At 50.0% G+C, this 23,947-nt stretch overlaps 1 long non-coding RNA gene and 1 pseudogene across 1 annotated transcript; both read left to right on the top strand.

The window, feature by feature from the left end:
- Positions 1-6,786: 6,786 nt before the first annotated feature.
- On the top strand, positions 6,787-9,394 carry LOC102394696 (annotated as a pseudogene).
- Positions 9,395-9,656: 262 nt separating this feature from the next.
- On the top strand, positions 9,657-13,566 carry LOC112586865. Its single transcript, XR_003111341.3, has 2 exons — positions 9,657-9,976; positions 13,132-13,566. It is a non-coding gene; the product is annotated as an uncharacterized LOC112586865 (long non-coding RNA).
- Positions 13,567-23,947: the final 10,381 nt, after the last annotated feature.

The raw sequence follows: 23,947 nt of genomic DNA, 5'->3' as shown, positions 1-23,947 counted from the left end.
CCCCAAAGTTGGGTTGCAGCATTGAGAATAAAAAGCTGAAGCACCGAGTGGCCTGGCCTGAAAGTGACTTCAAGTGCACCATTAGCCTGGACCACCAGTCTGTGGTCCAGGTGACAGGGGCTCCTGCCCCAGGTCACCCCGCACCCCGCTCTTCATGCTTCGTCATATCAGCGGACAGCTGAGGCCACCCACCTCCCCGGGACAGCCCAGGATCCAGGTGCTGCCCCGTGACATCCCACCTGGGGCTGGGGCCAAAGAGCTGGGAGGGGCCTGCTCACTACCGCCTCCCCTGGTGACACGTGGGGACACAGCTCTGTTGGTGTGGGACATCTGGGGAGAGACAGCAGGAGCACAGGACCGAGATCTACGCATCCTCCCCTACCCCAAGATGAAGGCCCTGACGGTGGTGCTGAGGCTTCTCTGCCCGTGGAACTCCCGCCTCCCCCACGTTTCCAATCTGACACCCAGAGCGGTCAGAACCGCCGTTTGTTTTAAATAGACTTTACATTTTAGATTTACAGGAAAGCTGTGAAGACAGTGTAGAGGTTCCCGTCTGCCCTGTGCCGGTTTTCCCTGTTGTTGTTATTGTTGTTCAGTCGCCAAGTCATGTCTGACTTTTCAGACTCCATGGACTGCGTGCAGCACACCAGGCTTCCTTGTCCATCACCAACTCCCAGAGCTTGCTCAAACTCATGTCCATCGAGTCTGTGATGCCATCCAACCATCTTAGCCTCTGTCATTCCCTTCTTCTCCTGCCTTCCATCTTTTCCAGCATCAGGGTCTTTTCCAGTGCCTCAGCTCTTTGCATCAGGTGGCCAAAGTATTGAAGCTTCGGCTTCAGTATCAGTCCTTCCAATGAATATTCAGGACTGATTTTCCTTAGGATTGACTGGTTTGATGTCCTGGCTGTCCAAGGGATTCTCAAGAGTCTTCTCCTACACCACAGTTTGAAAGCATCAGTTTTTCAGCACTCTGCCTTCTTTATGGTCCAGCTCTCAAAACCGTACGTGACTACTGGAAAGACCATAGCCTTGACTATACAGACATTTGTCTACAAATGCAAAGTGATGTCTTTGCTTTTTAACGGGCTGTCTAGGATTGTTATAGCTTTTCTGCCAAGCAGCAATTGTTTTCTAATTTCATGACTGCAGTCACCATCCGCAGTGATTTTAGAGCCCGAGAAGAGGAAATCTGTCACTGCTTCCACCTTTTCCCCTTCTATTTGCCATGAATTGATGGGACTGGATGCCATGATCTTAGTTTTTAAGCCGGCTTTTTCACTCTCCTTTTTCACCCTCATCGAGATTCTTTAGTTCCTCTTCACTTTCTGCCATTAGAATAGTATCATCTGCATATCTGAGGTTGTTGATATTTTTCCCACTAATCTTGATTCCAGCTTGGAACTCATCCAGCCTGGCATTTCTCACAATGTGCTCTACATATAAGTTACATAAACAGGGTGACAATAAAGAGCCTTGCTGTAATCCTTTCTCAGTCCTGAGCCAGTTCCCTGTTCTTACCTATTGTTAATGTCATGCATCACTGTGGCCCATTTTTGAGCCAATACCAATTGGCTTTTTAACGGGCTGTCTAGGATTGTTATAGCTTTTCTGCCAAGGAGCAATTGTTTTCTAATTTCATGACTGCAGTCGCCATCAGTGTGGGATTTTGCTGTTTGTTTTCAGCATGTTCCTTCTTTCTGGCACCACAAATGCTCCAGGCTCATCTTGTTTATCTTCTGCGGTTTCTCCAGGAGGAGCCCTGGTTCCTTTCAGTGGAGACTCATCTGAGAAGCCTACTCACTGCTGGGAGGGTCATTGCTTCGAGGCCCTCTGAGCTGACTGAGCAAGGAAACACTGACCCATGTGCAGACACATATCTGTGAACATTTCTCTGTGTAACCGCCTGCATCTTCATGAGCCACATCTGAGTTTACATCCCTGTGTCTGATCTAATCCACGCTCTATGGGTCACTGTGGCCTCCCCCCTTGCTTACAGGAAATCAGTCCTGAATATTCATTGGAAGGACTGATGCTGAAGCTGAAGCTCCAATACTTTGGCCACCTGATACGAAGAACTGACTCATTAGAAAAGACCCTGATGCTGGGAAAGATTGAAGGCAGGAGGAGAAAGGGACAACAGAGGATGAGATGGATGGCATCACCAACTTGATGGACGTGAGTCTGAGCAAGCTCTGGGAGTTGGTGATGGACAGGGAAGCCCGGCGTGCTGTAGTCCATGGGTCATGACTGAGTCGGAGACCGGACACGGAGAGTCGGACACGAGTGAGCGACTGAACTGAACCAGTCATTCTGGCTTCTCCCCTCGCTTACCTGTAAACTCTACCCCACCTTTGGATAATGTAAAGCAGGTCAGGGTGACCCAGAGCCTTCTGGTGGTTATAGCACACTCAAAGCACCTCCCGAGGGATGTCCTGACTGCATTCACCCTGGCCCTCAAGGATCCGAGCCCCACAGCAGCCAAGCTTGGCGCACACAGGTCCACTCCTGCCTCAGGATCTTCGCACGTGACAGGCAGGTGTAGACAGAAGCATGGATCATTGGTCAATGTTGACAATGGCCGTGAGTATGATGGGCGTTGGGATGTGTATTATGCTCTTCTGTCAACGTTGATAAATATTTTACAATTTCCTAACAAAGAGTCAAAAATTGGGACTTCCCTGGTCATCCAAAGGCTAAGACTCTGAGATCCCAATGCAAGGGGGCCTGGGTTTGATCCCTGGTCAGGGAACTTAGATCCCACATGCCACAAGTAAAAGATCCCACAGGCTTCAATGAAGATTGATCCCAAGTGCAGCAACTAAGACCCTGCACAGCCAAAGAAATAGATATATAAATAAATAAATATTTTTTGAAAAGTAAAAAATCAACCAATGGGTGGATGGCTCATCCCAGGATCACAATATTGATTGAGCAGGTAATGCTTTCCCTTTGGGTCTTGGAGGACTTCCACAACCCCAGGACATGTCAACCTAACATTACTCACGTTCCAGGAAGACTTTACAATAAGCAGGGGTCTAAGTTAGGGTTTAAAAACAAGTCTGGAAATAAATACAAAAATGAAAGTGAACAGGATGGATTAGAAGCTATTTTTGTGCAACTGTAGCCATAATTTTGGTGATAATTATACTTGGGTGTGTTTTGTCTGCTTTGCTGTGCAAGAAGTTTAAAGTGTTAGAAGAATCATTCACACAAAATCAGTAATTGCAGTTTTAACAGTCTGAGAGAATTTCCTTACACTCAGAATCAAGCTTTAAATGGCTAAAAAAAAAATTGCTTTTCAAAGTTCCTTTTATTTTTATATAAAGTTGGATAAATAACATTAAGAAGATAGAAGGATGTTGCTCAAGCTCCCGCTGCACGATTCTTTCTTCCTTGTGCTTTTGGGACCAGTCATCACCCTCTCCACCCTCCTGTGTGTTGGGGCATTGGCCCCTGGGGTGGTTGCTCCAGGTGGGGGCTGGGTGATGGGTGGTGGTGGTGATGGGGAGTGACTGGCAGGCAGAGGTCCAGCCTTGAGGAGGGGGTGGGATGGGGGCTACCTCCTCGGTGCTTCCTACACTGGGTGGGCTGGGGGGTGGGCAGGAGAACTTTGCAGGCCTTGGCGGAGGTGGTACAGGGAGGCTGCAGAATGCAGCCGGGATGCTCTCCCCTCTCTGCAGACATGCCCCTGGGGTCACAGCCCATCCAGGGTGCCTGCGGGGCACAGATGCCAGCTGTGAGTGTGGCTGTCACGCCGCCTCCCTGCACAAACAGAGAGCCACGGGAGCTCCAGACAGAATGTTCCCCGGACACCGTGTGGGGCTCCCTCTAGGCTGCCTTCTGTTGTTTAAGTTCTTCTTCTTTGAGTTACAGAAATGACAGCAAGGAAGGCATGGCCATGAGGCCACATCCCAGGTGGCAGTGGGAAGCCAACAACCTAGCAGCTGCCTTCGAGCACAGGGGCGTGACTGTGGCCCCGAGGGCTCCCCAGTAGGCCCCACTGCCCCCTCCCTCTGCCACCCCAGGGAGCAGGTGGGCACCCACGGGTGGCTTCACCACCTGAATTAAAATTCACCTGTGTTTAAAAAAAAACTAACTAGAAAAGACACATGCACCCCAATGTTCATAGCAGTGCTATTCACAATAGCCAAGATGTGGAAGCGAAGCAACCAAGATGTGGAAGTGCCCACTGACGATAAATGGATAAAGAAGCTGTGATGCATATACACAATGGAATACTACTCAGCCATTAAAAGTGATGAAACACTGCCAATTACAGGAGCATGGGTGGACTTGGAGGGCATTATGCTAAGTAAAATAAGTCAGAGAGACAAATGCTTTACGATGACACTTGTATGTGGATTCTAAAAAATATCACAAATGAGTGACTATAACAGAAAAGAAGCAGTCTCACAGATACAAAGAACAAGCCAGTGGTTACCATGGGGACAGGGCAGGGGGAGGGGCAACAGATGGACAGGGGAGTAAGAGGTGCAAACTATTAGGAATGCATAAGTTACCAGGCTATCTTGTACAACATGGGGGACATAGCAAATATTTTAGAATAACTATATATGGAGTAAAACCCTTACAAACTGTGAATCACAGGCTTCCCTGGTGGCTCAGGGGTTAAAAAAAAAAAACAGTCTACCTGCCAATGCAGGAGGCATGGGTTCAATTCCTGATCTGGGAAGATACCACCTGCCATGGGGCAACTGAGACCATGAGCCACAACTACCGAGCCCACGTGCTGCAGCTACTGGAACCTGTGCGCCCTCGAGCCTGTGCTCTGCAACAAGAGGAGCCACTGCGGTGAGAAGCCCCCGCACCACGCCCAGAGAGCAGCCCCTCTCACCGCAGCCAGGGAAGAGCCCGTGCAGCAGTGAAGACCCAGCACAGCCAACAATAAAATAAATAAAATGATAAAAACTTGTCAATCACTATTGCACGTTTGTAAGTATATAATATTGTACATAAATGCCTCAATAAAAAAGAAACATAAAAATTCACCTGTTTGAAATGTATTTAATTGGTGATTTTTTAGTAAATTTACCAAATTATATGGCCATCAGTGGGCTTCCCTGGTGGCTCAGTAAAGAATCCACCTGCAATGTAGGAGACCTGGGTTTGATCCCTGGGTCGGGAAGATTCCCTGGAGAAAGGAATGTTTACCCACTTCAGTACTCTTGACTGGAGAATTCCATGGACAGAGGAGTCCTCCATGGGGTTGCTAAGAGTTGGATACAACTGAGCAACCAACACTTTCACAGCCATCTGGGTAACCCACTTTTAGAATATTTCCATCACCTCAAAATATCCCTTTTGCCCCTTTTAGCTAATTCCTGTTCCCACTCAGCTCTGAGCGACCACGAATCAGCTTCCTGCCTGTGGGTTTGTCACCTGGACGTTTACTGTAGCGGAGACCATCCAGCGTGTGTGTCAGTCACCCAACACATTTCCAGCGTCATCCAGGGCAGCAGGCAGCACTTCACTTCTTCTCAAGGTGGAGTGGTTCTCCATCGTGTGAGTGGACACACATTGGCCCCTCTCACCTGCTGATGGCATTTGGGTCCCTTCTGCCTCCTGGCTGTTGGCAGTCAAGCTGCTGAACATTTGTGAACACTTGTGTCATATCTTTCGGTGGACCTTCGTTTTCATCTCTCTTGGGTAGACACGGAAGGAGTCTCTGTTATTAAAGTTGTGCTTTTGGAGTCGGTCAGGTGTGCCCAGGACACAGGGTTCGCAAGGAACAGAAGGATAGACGGAAAAGTGGGCAGTGAGGTTGATGCCCTGTGACCTCCCGAGGCTGTCACCGTCACTGCAGGCCTGGGAGCTTCCATGCCTGTCAATTTTTTTTTTACTTTTTGTTTTGTATTGGCATATAGCCAATTAACCATGTTGTGATAGTTTCAGATAAACAGCAAAGGGACTCAGACCAACATACACATGTATCCGTTCTGCCCCCAGTTCCTTTCCCATCCAGGCTGGTCAACTATTTTATGAGATGTGTCTTAGCTGGGGGTCCCCCGAAAGCAGAGCCGGAGGCAGACGTGGGTGCAGGTGGGTCACTTGATGGGACCCCTGGGAGCTGGCCCAGGGGGTGTGAGAGGGCAGGTGAGGAAAGGCCACGTACAGGAGCTCATCAGGGTGTCGGGGCTCAGTCCTGCCCGGCACTCCGAGCACAGGCCCTCCAAGGATGAAGGGTGGGAGGTTGGAACTTTTCTCTGAGGACTTCCACCCCCTGGCTGAGGGCTGACCCTGGGAGCGCCAGCTGCATTCCCTGCTGCCTGCAGGTGTAGACATGGTGCACAGGGGAGGGGTCTGCTCCCTGCTCCGAGCTGGTCTTCACTCATCGCTGTCTGTCTTAGCCATATCCCTCCTTTGCAGGCCTAACCACTGAAGCTCCATACGGTGAAGCGTTGACCCCAGACTCCTTCATGGAGACAATCTGGCAGCCAAATGTTTAGTTGTCAGTCTAAAAACAAAAGGTTTCTTCTTTACAGAAATTGAGCAAAGCAGCTAGGCAGGACGAGGACAGCTATTTGGGTGTTACTGCGTCAGAGTCTGGAGAAGGAAATGGCAACCCACTCCACTGTTCTTGCCTGGAGAATCCCAGGGACGGGGGAGCCTGGTGGGCTGCCGTCTATGGGATCACACAGAGTCGAACATGACTGATGCGACTTAGCAGCAGCAGCAGCCTCAGAGTCAGGCCTTCTGCAGTTTGGTGTTTGGCCCCTTCTCCCCCACCCCCACCCTCCACCAGATTCATAACCAGCTCCTCTCCCATCCCGTTTAAGCAACATCTGCACGTGGACGGGGTCTGCTCATACACGCAGCTCCCAGTGAGACTTTGTTGCCTGATTTCAAAAGATGAACAGGAGAGTTTCGTTACAGAAGCTGAGGCTCATCTTAGTGTGCGTCACACTGGCAGCCTCTGAGGCTTGTACCCGAGTCTTGCTCCAGCTGCAGCCAGTGGAGCCCCGGGCTGGGGCAGGAGCCGCAACGTCTTGGGCTGTGCAGACAAACGGAACTCAGCCATTAAGCAAAACATGGGAATACAGTTTATATGAATTAGAATGAACACCTCAGGAGGCAATAACAGATGGCTTAGAAATTGTGGTTTCACCTCAAGTCTACACAGTGAATTGATGTGCCCAGTTTGTTTGGATATGTTGAAGAACACCACACAAAAGAGTGTTTATATCATTTTTTTTGCAGATTGCATTGTCACAGGCCTCAGAGGTGGCAATAAAGAATGCTCCACCTGTCAGAAAGTAGGCTGAGCACCGAAGAATTTATTCTTTTGAATTGTGGTACTGGAGAAGACTCTTCAGAGTCCCTTCGACTGCAAGGAGATCAAACCAGTCAATCCTAGAGGGAATCAATCCTGAACATTCATTGGAAGGACTGATGCTGAAGCTGAAGCTCCAATCCTTTGGCCAACTGATTCGAAGAACCAAATCATTAGAAAAGACCCTGATGCTGGGAAAGATTGAAGGCAAGGGGAGAAGGGGACAACAGAGGATGAGATGGTTGGATGGCATCACCGACTTGATGGACATGAGTTTGAGCAAACTCTGGTAGTTGGTGATGGACAGGGAAGCCTGGCGTGCTGGGGTCCATGGGGTCACAAAGAGTCGAACACGACTGAGCGACTGAACTGAACTGAACTGAAAGTCCACCAGTCACTCCGGCTTCTCCTCTCGCTTACCTGTAAATTCTACCCTACCTTTGGATAATGTAAAGCAGGTCAGGGTGACCCAGAGCCTTCTGGTGACATCTCATAACATCACACATATCACCCAAGGTGTCATCCAGAGAGGCCCCCATTGCCACCAGCTGCTGCAAGGGTGTGAACAGGGGCAGAGGACAGGTCATGAGGTCTCCCTCCCTCTCCCACTCCGAAGCCCTTTCTGGCCACATCACCCTCCCCCATACAATACGGTCACTGACGGTCACTGATAAAGAGAAAGGACTGACAGTCCTTTCTCTGCCCATTGTGGGGTCCAGCATAGGTGGCCCCAAAATGTGCCTCTGAAACATACTGATTATTTTGAATTTAAAAATTTAAGAAGAACTGACTCATTGGAAAAGACCCTGATGCTGGGAAAGATTGAAGACAGGAGAAGGGGACAACACAGGATGAGATGGTTGGATGGCATCACTGATTCAGTGGACATGAGTTTGGGCAAGCTCCGGGAGTTGCTGATGGATAGGGAAGCCTGGCGTGCACAAGTCCATGGAGTCACAAAGAGTCGGACATGACTGAGTGACTGAACAACAACAACCTGTTGGGAAAAGCTAGTTTCCAAAAGATCACTAAGATCAGACCTAAACTTTGATGCGCTCATCAGCAAAATTTAACCAAGTCGTGGTGAGTGTGAAGCTCATCGAGAAAAAAGCATTAGCTAGAATCAACAAGCATAACCCTCAGCAAGCACTTGGTCAGAGCATCAAGGAAGGACTGAGATAACAGGCCGTGAGCAGACTACAGTGAGGTGGGAAACAGATCGAAAATTACAGTGGAGCCGAAGTCAGTGGAGACAGCTCTCACTGCAGTAAAACATCCATGTACAGCAACTGAAAGCAGCACCTAGGAACAAACAGACCAAAACATCTGATGGTTCTGGGCTTGAACTCGATAACAGCAATGCAAACGTGACATCTGGACGTAATGGACCATGCTAGTGAAACTGAATCAGTACTGGGGTTCATCCCACGTTTTTGGAAAAAGATGACTGTACACAGACAAGATTCATGAAGAGCTCAGGTAATGCCACTGTTGATCACTTATCGACCTGGCTGTGAGGTTAGCTTTAGAAGAACTTTGAAGCAAAGGAGAATCAAGCCAGACGAACCTTGATACAGCCAGTAAGAAGCAGTATGCCATTTACATAGCCACAGCCAGGGGCCAGTTCGATGTGTTAAATGGCTCTCTCTCTTTGGAATTGGTCGGTGAGAAATACTGGCAGGTGAACAAGCCCATGGAACTTCATAATGCACCCACAAAGGAGCATGAATGAGGTTTTACTAAAACAAATTCTGAGATTGAACTTTTTATAGCCTTTTCCTTTAATATTAAAGATGTGCCGTCATTACTTTTATGGACAGGAAGAAAAAAAAAAAAGATGAACGGGAAGCAAAGGGAGCATTAGACACAGGAGGAAAGGCTGGAACATTAAGGAGAAATCACAAGATGAATGGAACAAGCAGAGCTAATGCAGGGAACTAAAGGAGGTTTTAAATAAAAGTCCAAGTAGTATTCACAGAGAAGTTTGAGAATGTACTGCATCTGTAAAACAAGAAAAAGAAGGTAGAAAAGATAAGAACAAAGAATACAGTTGAGCTCTTTGCAAAAAAACTTTTTAATGTAAACCTTTGTATATTGTTTTGGTTTTCTGAACCTCATGGAAGTATTACTTATTTGAAATAAATGAGTTTAATTTTTTTAAACTGATGAGCTCTTGAAAATAAACAAATATGATTAGCAAAGCAAAAAAAAAAAAAAAAAGGCACAGCATTCTGTATCCAGATACCCCTCCCCCATAGACAGACTTTTAGACTTTGGTTTTCTCTCTTAAAGAGCGTTGCCAAGACTCACCCTGAAGTGCATCAAAGGAAGATGAGTGAAGGAGGAGGACTGGTGGATGGACACTGGCCAGCTGTGTAAAGTTTGAGCACTATGCCTGGAGGACTCGCAACGCAGCTGGTTAACTCTGTTGTGTGTCTGATGTTGGGAGATGCAGAAACAAGCCTTGCGCAAGCATCTGCTTGGCTGAACCCCAAGTGCCACCTTGTGCTGGGGCTCTCCAGGCATCTGAGAGCCGCTGCAGGGCAGACATGCCCCAGCCCCTCCGCCAGCAGCGAAGAGGCAGCTCAGGCCTCTCTCCGTGTCTAAAGCTCCAAAACAGGGACACAGAGAGGCTTGGGGACTGTGCATCGTGGGTCCATCGGTTCGGCTTCCTCCCAGACAGGTGAGAACCAAGGGAAGTGCAGCCTGGGGACCTCGAAGCAGAAAAAGGGCCCATGGGAAGGTGGTCTCTGTGTAGGGCCCACCTGCCTGGGGAGGCACGGGGAAGGGGCAGGTGCTGGCTGACCAGGCAGAGACAACCCCCGCCCTGTTCCAGCAGGCACCTCGGGCTCCCGGAGCCTGAGTGCCGAGCACTGTCATGCTGTCTGAGCACAGGGCTTGCCAGGGCTTCCTTCTGAAGACTCTCATCCCCCAATCTTAGCCTCCCTGCAGCCCTGCTGGGCTCTGAGGCCCCAGGACTCAGGGCTGAATCCTCGTGTCCACTTTCACAGGACCATGCAGGGACCCCGTCCACGTGCCAGGCATGGCTCACCCACGTTAGGGGCTCCCATCTTCTCCCAGTGAGTGTAGATGAGCCACCTGCCCCCTCTCTTGGCCCACCTCCTGCCCTGGGGCCTCCTCTGAGGCCCCTGTTCACTCATTGTGTGACTCTCTTAGCACCTCTTGGGCTATAGGAAGTGAGTAGTATTTGTGATAGCCCGGGCTGACTCTGAGGCGAGGGAGGCTTTCAGGCCAGCAGGGCTAGGCGAGAGGAGGTGGAAGGTGGTGCTGAGCTCTGGGGGCACCTGGTGTGGGTTTGCTTCACCTCTTGTGACACTGGCTTCAGGGAAGGGGCAGCTGAGCTGGGCACCCCAAGGTTGGAGACAGAAGGGCCGTCAGCAGAAGTGGGAGCACCCACAGGTGTGTGCGAGGTCGGGGAGATGTAGAAACAGAAGGTGGAACTGGAAGCTGGGGCTGTCCGGTGGCCACTGGTGACACACTTGCCACTGGCTGTGAGTGACTGAGTTCTGACGAACTGCACCAACTGGCCTGTGGGACCCAAAGTCTGAGCTGGACTTTGGAACGGAGCTCTTCTCCCAGGATCCAAATGCCTTCCCGTCCCCGCAGTGGCTGGGGTGCCTGAGGACGATCGGATAGAGCAAGGAGGGCCAGCTCTGGGGATCCAATCAAGAGGGGATGGGAGGTTCACGCTGGAGCTCAGAGAAGACTTTGGAACAGACCATCAGCCCTGCGGAGGCAAACAGGCTGACGACACTCCAGGACGCGCTGATGAAGATGCCAGTGAACAGCGGAATAATGACGAGGTCAAAATCAGACACCGTTGAAAGGCTGGGCTCCAGTGGCTCCGCCACACTCGTGACCAGCTCAAGGGTGCACAGTGGGGTTAATCAAGCCTCAGGAAAGTCGGGTGCCCTGTGGGTTGTGAGTTCAGCCAATGACTGGCTTACACAGTGTGGACCCCTGAGAGAGACCTTGACTCCAGCGTCACATGTCTCCAGCAGGAATGTGCACCGTCAGGGGAACCCTAGCCCAGAGGAGGCCCCAGGGGAAGATGTTGCCCCAGGAATAAGGGCCCCACCCTCTTCGGGTTCATCTCTGTGATTATCAGACTAGATGCTAGGAGGGCTTGGATGGGCTTTGGGAGGGTGGATGTGGCTGAGGGTGGACCGGGCAGTTTGGTGACATGGATGGGGCTGGAAATGACAGAAAGAGAGGCTGCAGCAGAGAATCTGCCAAAAGAGAGGAGGGAGGGAGGGAAGGTGGGAGGGAGGGAGGGTGGGAAGGAAGATGCGAGGTAGAGAGGGCCTGCTGGACGGGGGCCAGGAGGGAGTGGTGACCGGCTAGTGACAGGTGGCTAGCACATCCCCTGTGTCTCCACACAGCAGGGGGAGAAGCCGAGAAGGAGAGACCTACCTCTGGGGGCATCTAGAAGCCCCTCTACTTGCCCCTTTTCCAGGGCTAGGCAGAGGAGTGTCTGCAGAGGTCGTTCCTCCTGGAATGCAGGTCCCGATGCATTGAGGGACCATCTTGTGAATGAAGCCAAAAGTGGCCCTGAGTGTCTGATGGCAGAGGCACAGGGGGAGCCTGGTGCACGGTGACCTTGCAGACACTTATTGGGCTCTGGGGTCCCTTGAATCCTTGCTGCTGAAACTGTTTACCACAGATTGTGACTTGCACCCATGTGCTGGGACTAGAACCCAGTCAAAACCCAGTTTGGGACTTGAACCCACGTGGCTGGGACTCAGTTCAGTTCAGTTCAGTCGCTCAGTCATGTCCGACTCATTGCAACCCCATGAACCACAGCATCCCAGGCCTCTCTGTCCATCACCAACTCCCAGAGTCCACCCAAACCCATTTCCATTGAGTTGGTGATGTCATCCAACCATCTTATCCTCTGTCGTCCCCTTCTCCTCCCGCCTTCAATCTTTCCCAGCATCAGGGTCTTTTCAAATGAGTCAGCTCTTCGAATCAGGTGGCCAAAGTATTGGAGTTTCAGCTTCAACATCAGTCCTTCCAATAAACATCCAGGACTGATTTCCTTTAGGATGGACTGGTTGGATCTCCTTGCAGTCCAAGGGACTCTCAAGAGTCTTCTCCAACACCACAGTTCAAAAGCATCAATTCTTCGGTGCTCAGCATTCTTTATAGTCCAACTCTCACGTCCATACATGACCACTGGAAAAACCATAGCTCCACTGGAAAAACTGGGACTCAAACACAGCCACAACCCACAGTTCCTGGTTTCAGGGCCTAATGAAGCTCAGGTTCTTGATGTCTCCTCACAGAAAGAATTCAGTGAGAGACAAAGTGATAGGTAAGAAGTGGATTTATTCAGATTCAGAGAGAAGCACAGTCCACTAACAGAGTGTGGGCCATTGCAAAGGGCGAGTGTGGCCAGGAAATGTGGTGTGGTTAGTTTTTATAGGCTGGGTAATTTCATATGCTAATAAGTGGGAAGATCATTCCAACTATTTTGGGGAAGGGGTGGAGATTTCCAGGATTTCGGCCACCGCGCACTCCTCGGTCTTTTGACAGCGCCTTGGAACTGTCATGGCACCTCTGGGTGTGTCATTTCACTTGCTGATTGAGGATCCAGCTCTAGTCTTGTCTGCCCTCTTGGTCCCATTTGATTCTAATTGGGTTTATGTTGTGGCCTTGGGCTACGTCATTCTTTCAAAAGTTGTGCCCTGCCCCTTTCCCTGCTGTTACACTACAGGTGGGGAAAACAAGGCACAGAGAGGGCAAGGCACCAGCCTGAGGTTGTAGTGGCAGTGGGCTCTACCGCACTCCTGACTTCTCCCCTCTGCTTGTCTTCAGAACCAGATGCATTCGCTGCAACCCACCTGCCCAGTGCCAGATGGACCCCGTGGTCTATTTGTGAAGAACCCAGGGCGTCATCAAAAGTTTCTCCTTCCAGTGGCCATGTTTGCCAGCATGCATTGGTCCACCTTGACCGACTGTCTTTTCTTCTGAACGTGCCCTTGACCCTGGCTAAGGTATCTGGCCAGAATTTTCTGCCCCCACTCCTACCCCTGCTGGTGGGCAGTGGTGGCCGGCTGCCCAGACCGGGTTTAAAATATCTGTCTGAAATTTTGGTAAATGGCTCATTTAAAGAATTGACTTTCAGAAAACTGGTCAATTAAGGTCATTTTGTTAATTGACTTTTAGAGAATCGATTTCCCATATCCTGATCCAGACTCTTTCCCGGGATGCCCTGAGGTGCCCTAGTGGGTTTGTGGGGAGGCCAGAGAGAAGTGATGTCTGTGGAACATCCCATCAGTGGCCCCATCGGGCATCCACAGAGACCCCATGGGCTTCCTAGCCATGTTCAGGGAGAGCTGTTCCCTGGTCCAGGGATGCGGAGTCACAGGCACATCCATCACCTGGTGGGGAGGCTTGTCTGGAGGGTGGCCGGACCCAGCCAACTCACCACTCAAGCCTGGGGTTCCCAAGCTCTCTTCCAGGCCCCCTGAGGCTGGCAGAGTGTGCTCCCACCCCCAGCTTCTCTCTTCTGACCTCCTGGTTGTTGTTCAATTGTTAAGTTGTGTCCGACTCTTTGCCACCCCATGGACTGCAGCATGCCAGGCTTCCCTGTCCTTCACTATATCCCGGATCTTGCTCAGACTCAGGTCCATCAAGCCAGTGATGCCATCCAACCATCTCATCCTCTCCTTCTCCTCCTGCCTTCAATCTTTCTCAGCCTCAGGGTCTTCTCCAATGAGTCAGCTCTTCACCTCAGGGGCCAAAGTATTGAAGCTCCAGCTTCAGCATCAGGGTTGATTTCCTTTAGGATTGACTGGTTTGATCTCCTTGCTGTCCAAGGGACTCTCAAGAGTCTTCTCCAGTGCTACAATTTGAAAGCATCAGTTCTTTAGCACTCAGCCTTCTTTATGGTCTAACTGAGAGAGCTAATTATTAGGTAGGTTAATAAGGAGTCCAGGGCCCTCAAGGAGGAGAAAAGAACAAACATTTTTTCTACACTGCTTTGTCTTAGTCACATAAGACATTATTTCCTTTAAGCCCACAGCTAATGATAGACAACAAAACTCATCTTGCTCAAGGATATGTTTTTCCTTAAGCTCTGTACTAATGGTTATATAACAACAATGTATCTTGCTCAAGGGTATGTTTCTCCTTAACAAGAACCTTCTGACTAATCTTGTTATCTTTTTTTTCTTTAATCTTGTTATCTTAAGAGGCATGTTGTGGGAGTGGGTCTGGTAAAAGTATATAAGGCCTTGCTTAGACTAGCGAGGGGGGCACTCTCTGTCCCCCTTCCAATGTCGATGTCAGAAGGTTCCTCTGTCCTTTTTCACTGTAATAAAACTTATGCCACACAAGAGCCCTGAGTGATCAAGCCTGGATCCCTGATCCCGAAGCTAAATCTTTGGAGATCATGAGTCTGACATCATTCACTGTAAGCCATCATAACTCTCACACCCATACATGACTACTGGGAAAACCATAGCTTTGCCTCTACAGACCTTTGTCGGCAAAGTAATGTCTCTGCCCTCCCTGGCTCCTGCTTTTAAGCAGATACAACAACCCTTCCCTTTGGTCAGATGCTGAGTCTCTTCTCCTGGGATGCTGGCTTGTGAGTCTTGCCTCTGATGTCTGCTGGGGATTCACTGGGTCAAGGCGGGAGGTTTGCCTAGGACTGTGCTGCTGCTTGAGATCCCCAAGACACACTAGAGGCTCCTCCTCCTTCAGGACAGTCCTGCTGCCCAATGCCCAAATTGGAGGGGTTTGCTTCTCCCAGAAATAAAAAGGCAAGGAAGTAGACTCCAGTGACACAAGTGTCTGTGAGCTCACACTCGTTGCTCCACACAGGGTCGCTGGCCTGGCCTGGCTGGTGAGCTCAGCCCTGCCCCGTCCCAGACAGAAACCTTTCTGAGCCTTCACCTGGATGCCGCAGTGCCCTCCCCAAGCCCCAAGGCCTTTGTCCTCTCTCCAGCTGCCTCGTCCCCTGCCCCACCTTCACTCGCTCACCTGTGGAAGCTCCACCTGGGACGGTGGCCCCGACCAAGCTCTGTCACCCCCACGGCCGTGCCCACTGCCCGGACTCAAGGAGCTGCTGCCTCTCCTCTGTCCTCCCCCTACAGCGGAGTCTCAGGGGAGTCAATGGGCGGCATTCAGGCCTGGTCCCCACTTACCACTGTGTGGCCCTGGACAATCTGTGGACTCCTTGAGCCAGGCTGTCCTGCTGCTCCCCCAGGCATTACTGGGAGAGGCGGTGGCAGTGGAGCCAGGGCGGTGGAGGGGGCTCTGGTTTTGTCCTTTCTAGGGCGGGGTTGGGGTCAATTACCCGCATCTCCGGAGTTCAGCTTCCTGCCTGCATCACAAGACCATTGTGGGCAATGACAGGCAGTGCTTGAGATCCTGCTGGCCTGGCACCCGAGGGACTCCAGAGCCGCTGGCCCTGGCGCCATGCTCCCTGCCAGCCCCACCCCAGGCCCATCACTCATTCCTGCCACCCCCTATACCCCCGTCTCTGAGCTGCCCCTCCGCTATGAAGACCCCAGGAGCCGAGAGGGGGCTTGTGGCCAGAGGCTTCTGGGCGGCATAGACGGCATTTGCTCCTGTTGGTCATTTTAGAAACGGGAGGGAGGAGACGGGGTGGGGCGGGGGTGGGAGAGGAGAAATGGTCCCCGAGCTTGGACACTGCCTGGGTTTGGCCCAGCAACTGGATGACCGTGTCCCCCTAGCACATGTGTGTTTCCTATATAACCACGTGACTCTGTGCCAGAGCTGTGCCTATGTCCACTGCTGCTGTCCCGAGGGCCAAGTGAGGTCCTTGGGTGCTGGAGGGAAGGGCCTGATGTGGGTGATGCCAGGACCCACAGCGCTGGCTTTGCAGGCTCCAGGTTAGAAAGTGGAACTCAGGGAGGCGGGCTGCAGAAATAGTAACAAGAGCAACAGGCCATGCCGTTCTGTGTGGACAAGCCTGCCTGGCTCTCTGAGGGTGGGGACCCTTCCCTCCCCAATCAGACCCTCGGGGACACTCAGGGCCACTCCTGCACAGGGACTCGTGATTCAGAGGGAGGGACAGTGGCCATGGTCTCGGAGTCACGGTGCTGCCTTCAGGGCCTCTCAGAATGTAGACGGATGTTAATATTCTCTTAGTCTTATCCCAGCACTGAGAAACTATCAGATCTAATGTCTTAGGGCAAACGGAGGGATTCCATGTTTTGATGAATGAAGATAATGCAACTATGCATGTGCTGAAAACTTCTCATTTTAGGACACTTTCCCTCTCATGGGGCTTTCCTGGTGGCTCAGACAGTTAAGAATATTCCTGGAATGCAGGAGACCCAGGTTCGATCCTTGGGTTGGAAAGATACCCTGGACAAGGGAATGGCTACCCACTCCAATAGTCTTGCCCAGGAAATTCCATGGACAGAGGAGCCTGGAGGGATACAGTCCACGGGGCCGCAAAGAGTCAGACACGACTGAGCAACTAACACTTTCCCCATCATGGGAACATTAGATTGAACTGTAGTATTTTTAAGCGGGAATATCTGGGGAGGGGGTGCTTTTCTGTTTTTGTTCAGGGGCCAGGAGGACAGGCCCCTGCAGCGAGGGGTGCCCAGTTTGGACTCTCCCCTCTCTTGTCGCCCCAACGCTCTGTCGCTTCTGGCTGCCAGGAAGAGGCTGGATGCCTTTCTCTGGTTTCTTATCAGCTCACCATCCATTTCTTGGCAAAACTCTGTTAGCCTTTGACTTGCTTCATTTTGAACTCCAAGGCCAAATTTGCTGGTTACACCAGGTATCTCTTGACTTTCTACTTTTGCATTCCAATCCCCTATAATGAGAAGTACATCTTTTTTGGGTGTTAGTTCTAGAAGGTCTTATAGGTCTTCAAGAATTTTGCCAAGAGAACACACTGGTCATAGCAAACACCCTCATCCAATAACACAAGAGAAGAGTCTACACATGGATACCACCAGATGGTCAATACTGAAACCAGATTGCTTATATTCTTTGTAGCTGAAGATGGAGAAGCTCTTTACAGTCAGCAAAAACAAGACCAGGAGCTGACTGTGGCTCAGATCATGAACACCTTATTGCCAAATTCGGACTTAAATTAAGAAAGTAGGGAAAACCACTAGACCATTCTCAGTTCAGTTCAGTCACTCAGTCCTGTCCGACTCTTCGCAACCCCATGAATCGCAGCACACCAGGCCTCCCTGTCCATCACCAATTCCCGGAGTTCACTCAGACTCACGTCCATCAGGTCAGTGATGCCATCCAGCCACCTCATCCTCTGTCGTCCCCTTTTCCTCCTGCCCCCAATCCCTCCCAGCATCAGAGTCTTTTCCAATGAGTCAACTCTTCGCATGAGGTGGCCAAAGTACTGGAGTTTCAGCTTTAGCATCATTCCTTCCAAAGAAATCCCAGGGCTGATCTCCTTCAGAATGGACTGGTTGGATCTCCTTGCAGTCCAAGGGACTCTCAAGAGTCTTCTCCAACACCACAGTCCAAAAGCATTAATTCTTCGGTGCTCAGCTTTCTTTATAATCCAACTCTCACATCCATACACGACTACTGGAAAAACCATAGCCTTGACTAGATGGACCTTTGTTGGCCAAGTAATGTCTCTGCTTTTGAATATGCTATCTAGGCTGGTCATAACTTTCCTTCCAAGGAGTAAGCATCTTTTAATTTCATGGCTGCAGTCACCATCTGCAGTGATTTTGGAGCCCAAGAAAATAAAGTCTGACACTGTTTCCACTGTTTCCCCATCTATTTCCCATGAAGTGATGGGACCAGATGCCATGATCTTCATTTTCTGAATGCTGAGCTTTAAGCCAACTTTTTCACTCTTCTCTTTCACCTTCATCAAGAGGCTTTTTAGTTCCTCTTCACTTTCTGCCATAAGGGTGGTGTCATCTGCATATCTGAGGTTATTGATATTTCTCCTGGCAATCTTGATTCCAGCTTGTGTTTCTTCCAGTCCAGCGTTTCTCATGATGTACTCTGCATATAAGTTAAATAAGCAGGGAGATAATATACAGCCTTGATGTACTCCTTTTCCTATTTGGAACCAGTCTGTTGTTCCATGTCCAGTTCTAACTGTTGCTTCCTGACCTGCATACAGATTTCTCAAGAGGCAGGTCAGGTGGTCTGGTATTCCCATCTCTTTCAGAATTTTCCACAGTTGATTGTGATCCACACAGTCAAAGGCTTTGGCATAGTCAATAAAGCAGAAATAGATGTTTTTCTGGAACTCTCATGCTTTTTCCATGATCCAGTGGATGTTGGCCATTTGATCTCTAGTTCCTCTGCCTTTTCTAAAACCAGCTTGAACATCTGGAAGTTCACGGTTCACATATTGCTGAAGCCTGGCTTGGAGAATTTTGAGCATTACTTTACTAGTGTGTGAGATGAGTGCAATTGTGCGGTAGTTTGAGCATTCTTTGGCATTGTCTTTCTTTGGGATTGGAATGAAAACTGACCTTTTCCAGTCCTGTGGCCACTGCTGAGTTTTCCAAATGTGCTGGCATATTGAGTGCAGCACTTTCACAGCATCATCTTTCAGGATTTGAAATAGCTCAACTGGAATTCCATCACCTCCACTAGCTTTGTTCGTAGTGATGCTTTCTAAGGCCCACTTGACTTCACATTCCAGGATGTCTGGCTCTAGGTCAGTGATCACACCATCATGATTATCTGGGTCGTGAAGATCTTTTTTGTACAGTTCTCCTGTGTATTCTTGCCATCTCTTCTTAATATCTTCTGCTTCTGTTAGGTCCATACCATTTCTGTCCTTTATCAAGCCCATCTTTGCATGAAATGTCCCCTTAGTATCTCTAATTTTCTTGAAGAGATCTCTAGTCTTTCCCATTCTGTTGTTTTCCTCTATTTCTTTGCATTGATTGCTGAGGAAGGCTTTCTTATCTCTTCTTGCTATTCTTTGGAACTCTGCATTCAGATGCTTATATCTTTCCTTTTCTCCTTTGCTTTTTGCTTCTCTTCTTTTCATAGCATTTGTAAGGCCTCCCCAGACAGCCATTTTGCTTTTTTGCATTCCTTTTCCATGGGGATGGTCTTGATCCCTGTCTCCTGTACAATGTCACGAACCTCATTCCATAGTTCATCAGGCACTCTATCTATCAGATCTACGCCTTAAATCTAATTCTCACTTCCACTGTATAATCATAAGGGATTTGATTTAGGTCATACCTGAATGGTCTAGTGGTTTTCCCTACTTTCTTCAATTTAAGTCTGAATTTGGTAATGGTGTGATCTAAATCAAATCCCTTATGATTATACAGTGGAAGTGATAAGTAGATTTAATGGATTAGATCTGATAGACAGAGTGCCCGAAGAACTATGGACAGAGGTTTGTGACATTGTACAGGAGGCAATGACCAAGAACATCCCCAGGAAAAAGAAATACAAAAAGGCAAAATAGTTGTCTGAGGAAGCCTTACAAATAGCTGAGAAAAGTAGAGAAGCTACAGGCAAAGGAGAAAAGGAAAGATATACCCAGCTGGATGCAGAGTTCCAAAGAATAGCAAAGAGAGATAAGAAAGCCTTCCTCAGTGATCAATGCAAAGAAATAGAGGAAAACAATAGAATGACAAAGATAGAGATCTCTTCAAGAAAATTAGAGATACCAAGGGAATATTTCATGCAAAGATGGGCCTAATAAAGGACAGAAATGGTATGGACCTAACAGAGGCAGGAGATATTAAGAAGAGATGGCAAGAATACACAGGAGAACTGTACAAAAAAGATCTTCATGACCCAGATAACCACAAAGGTGTGTTCACTCATCTAGAGCCAGACATCCTGTAATGTGAAGTCAAGTGGGCCTTAGAAAGCATCACTACGAACAAAGCTAGTGGAGGTGATGGAATTCCAGTTGAGCTATTTCAAATCCTAAAAGATGATGCTGTGAAAGTGTTGCACTCAATATGCCAGAAGATTTGGAAAACTCAGCAGTGGCCACAGGACTGGAAAAGGTCAGTTTTCATTCCAATCCCAAAGAAAGACAATGCCAAAGAATGCTCAAACTACCGCACAATTGCACTCATCCAACACACCAGCAATGTAATACTCAAAATTCTCCAAGCCAGGCTTCAACAGTACGTGAACAGAGAACTTCCAGATGTTCAAGCTGAATTTAGAAAAGGCAGAGGAGCCAGAGATCAAATTGTCAACATCTGCTGGATCATTGAAAAAGCAAGAGATTTCCAGAAAAACATCTATTTCTGCTTTATTGACTATGCCAAAGCCTTTGACTCTGTGGATCACAACAAACTGTGGAAAATCCTTAAAATGATGAGGATACCAGACCACCTGACCTGCCTCCTGAGAAATCTGTATGCAGGTCAAGAAGCAACATTTATAAAACATGTATAATATCATATGAGAAATGAATTGCCAGTCCAGGTTCGATGCAGGATACAGGAATCTTGGGGCTGGTGCACTGGGATGACCCAGAGGGATGGTCCAGGGAGAGAGGTGGGGGGTGGTTCAGGATGGGGAACACATGTACACCCATGGCGGATGCATGTTGATGTATGGCAAAACCAATACAATATTGTAAAGTAAAAAATAATAATAATAATTTAAAAATTAAAAAAAAAAAGAAGCAACAGTTAGAACTGGACATGGAACAACATGTTTTTCCCATGGTTCCAAATAGGAAAAGGAGTGCGTCAAGGCTGTATATTGTCACCCTGCTTATTTAACTTCTATGCAGAGTACATCCTGCGTATGCTAGGCTGGATGAAGCACGAGCTGGAATCAAGATTGCCACGAGAACTATCAATAACCTCAGATATGCAGATGACACCATCCCTATGGCAGAAAGTGAAGAAAAACTAAAGAGCCTCTTGAAAGTGAAAGAGGAGAGTGAAAAAGCTAGCTTAAAACTCAACATTCAGAAAACTGAGATCATGGTATCTGATCCCATCACTTCATGGCAAATAGATACGGAAATAATGGAAACAGTGACAGACTTTATTTTTTGGGTCTTCAAAATCCCTGCAGAATGTGACTGCAGACATGAAATTAAAAGATGATTGCTCCTTGGAAGAAAAGCTATGACCATGCTAGATAGCTTATTAAAAAGCAGAGACATTATTTTGCCAACAAAAGTCTATCTAGTCAAAGCTATGGTTTTTTCCAGTAGTCATGTATGGATGTGAAAGTTGGACTATAAAGAAATCTGAGCGCCGAAGAATTGATGCTTTTGAACTGTGGTGTTGGAGAAGACTCTTGAGAGTCCCTTGGACTGTAGGGAGATCCAACCAGTCAATCCTAAAAGGGATTAGTCCTGAATATTCATTGGAAGGACTGATGCTGAAGCTGAAACTCCAATACTTTGGCCACCTGATGGGAAGAACTGAGTCATTGGAAAAGACCCTGATGCTGGGAAAGATGGAAGGCAGGAGGAGAAGTGGATGACAGAGGATGAGATGGTTGGATGGTATCACTGACTCGATGGACATGAGTTTGAGAAAGCTCCGGGAGTTGGTGATGGACAGGAAAGCCTGGTGTGCAGCAGTTCATGGGGTCGCAAAGAGTCAGACATGAATGAGCGACTGAACTGAAAGTTGTCCATTTGGGTGATGACCTTCTTGCCAGTTGATCCCTGCCGAGTGAAGTCAGCTCCCCACGTACTGACCAGAGGGTTGCAGAGTCTTCCTACCTGGGAAGAGAAAGGAGCTCGGCTTCTGAGTGTTCAGACAGTGGAGAGCCCTGGCTTCTGGAATGGCTAGCAAGGAGCAGACCAGACACAGCTCAGAAGGCAGCAGAGGGCATATGGGCCAGCGCAGCTTCACCAGGTTGGATACCAAGGCCAGGGCCTCCCACCTGCAGACACCCACACTGATCAGAAACCAGGACCCCACCATCTTACACGGGCTTAAGTGCTCTCGTCTCCGCAGGGTCCATGGGGGGCTCCCCTGCTGCGGCCTTGACCACGGTCTCCCTTCTGACAGCTCCAATCCTAGCCTCTTGGGTCCCGGGAGGTGCTGGGCCTGAGTGCCCCCAGATCCCTCACTGAGCTCGGCTTTTGGAGCAGACCTGACCCCCGAGGATGGGGGTCCCGGGCTCCGCTGCCTTGCCATCCTGTGTGGCTGGTGTTACTCTGCTGGGAGCCCTGAGGTGGAGGTGGGGACATGGGGGTGTCTTTCTGTTGCTGCCTCTAGCTGCATAGTGCTCTGGCAATGGTGCTCTTCCTCCCTTGGTCGCACCCTCTCTTCCTATCCCTCCGGTGTCAAGGTGGCCCCCCAGGAACAGGGTGGCTCCCTCCCTTCCCTGCTCGTCTCCTGGCCTGTTGGCGTCACCTCCCGTGTGAACTGTCCTGGAACCCTGGCTACACGTCTGCTTCTGGGGCACCTGCCCTAGCCAGCCCCCTGTTTTTGCCTTAACACCCCATCTGGCCTCATCCCGTCTCTCTTTTGGGGTCCCTGAAACCTCACTGCCCAGGCTGAGGGTGGAGTGGGCCTGCCTTTGGCCAAGCACCGCTTGCTCCCTGCTTACAAGAGGAAGGAGGAAGGTGGAGGCAAAAGTGGGGGTGCACTGGGGTACGAGCAGGCTGGGTGCCCACTGCATGAATCCATCCAAGTGTTAGGGACTTGAGCCAGTATCCTTGAGGGCTGGTGTAGCCCCCAGACCTGGGACAATAGAGCCCCATGGTTACATAAAGTGCTCCTTACATAATGGGCATGAAGAGACATGAAAAGCCCTGGGCAGGTCAAAACCACTGCCAGTGGGTGGGGCCTCGACAGACAAACGCCAGGGAAGTGGTGAGTAAGGGCTGGAAAGCCCCCCCCCCCCCACAGGAAGGGGAGTCTGGGCTGGCGGCCCTGCCAGAGAAAGTGATGGACAGACTGGCATGGAGGCCGCTACCCGCTCCCAGGCTGGCGGCCCACGCCGTGCAGATGGCATCCGGAGTCCGAGCCTCCAGCCCCTGGCCTCCGTGACATCACTCTCACCCATGATGGGCCTGCATGTGTCCTGGGTCTTGCCGCAGGCCTGGCACCTACCCTCATGAGAGGGCCCCCAGGGAGGCCCCCTCTTGTCTGTGGCAGCCCCTCCCTTCTCGCCTGGATTTAGAGTCCACTCTGGTCACCCAGGATAATCCTACCCTGGGGTCTTAGCTCAGTCACACCTGCACAGACCCTACTTCCACGTAAGGTGATGTGCTTCGGTTCCAAGTGTCAGGACAAAGACATGTTTGGGGGACCCCCCTCCACTCACTCCAGTTGACATCGGAAGGTCCCCTGACTCCTGACTCTGCTGGGAACACAGGGAGAGGTCCTGGGGACCCAGTCCAGGACAGAGCTGGCAGCCCAGGGCCCATCTCTTTGAGCATCTCTGCTGCCCTCCGAATCTCAAACAACAGTGACCCCTCTCTGAGCTGAGTTAGATCATGGTCGCCCACCCCTGCCCCTCACTCAGCTCACCTGGGCCACTTATCTCAGGAGAGCCCCAGGTGGTTCCCTCCCTGGGATGCAGAGCTTCACCCAGACCCCCGACTGGTCCCCCAGCTGCTCTGGACAAGCCCGGGATCGGAGGGCAGGGTGCCCAGACCTGTTCTCAGGCTCGGAGTCACTGAGGATGGAGTGGAGGGGACAAGAAGAGGGAGAAGGAGATGAAGAGGGGACCAAGGTGA

The sequence above is a fragment of the Bubalus bubalis genome, chromosome 1 (assembly GCF_019923935.1).
Source record: "Bubalus bubalis isolate 160015118507 breed Murrah chromosome 1, NDDB_SH_1, whole genome shotgun sequence".
NCBI lineage: Eukaryota > Metazoa > Chordata > Mammalia > Artiodactyla > Bovidae > Bubalus > Bubalus bubalis.
This window is presented reverse-complemented; position numbering and strand designations above follow the sequence as displayed.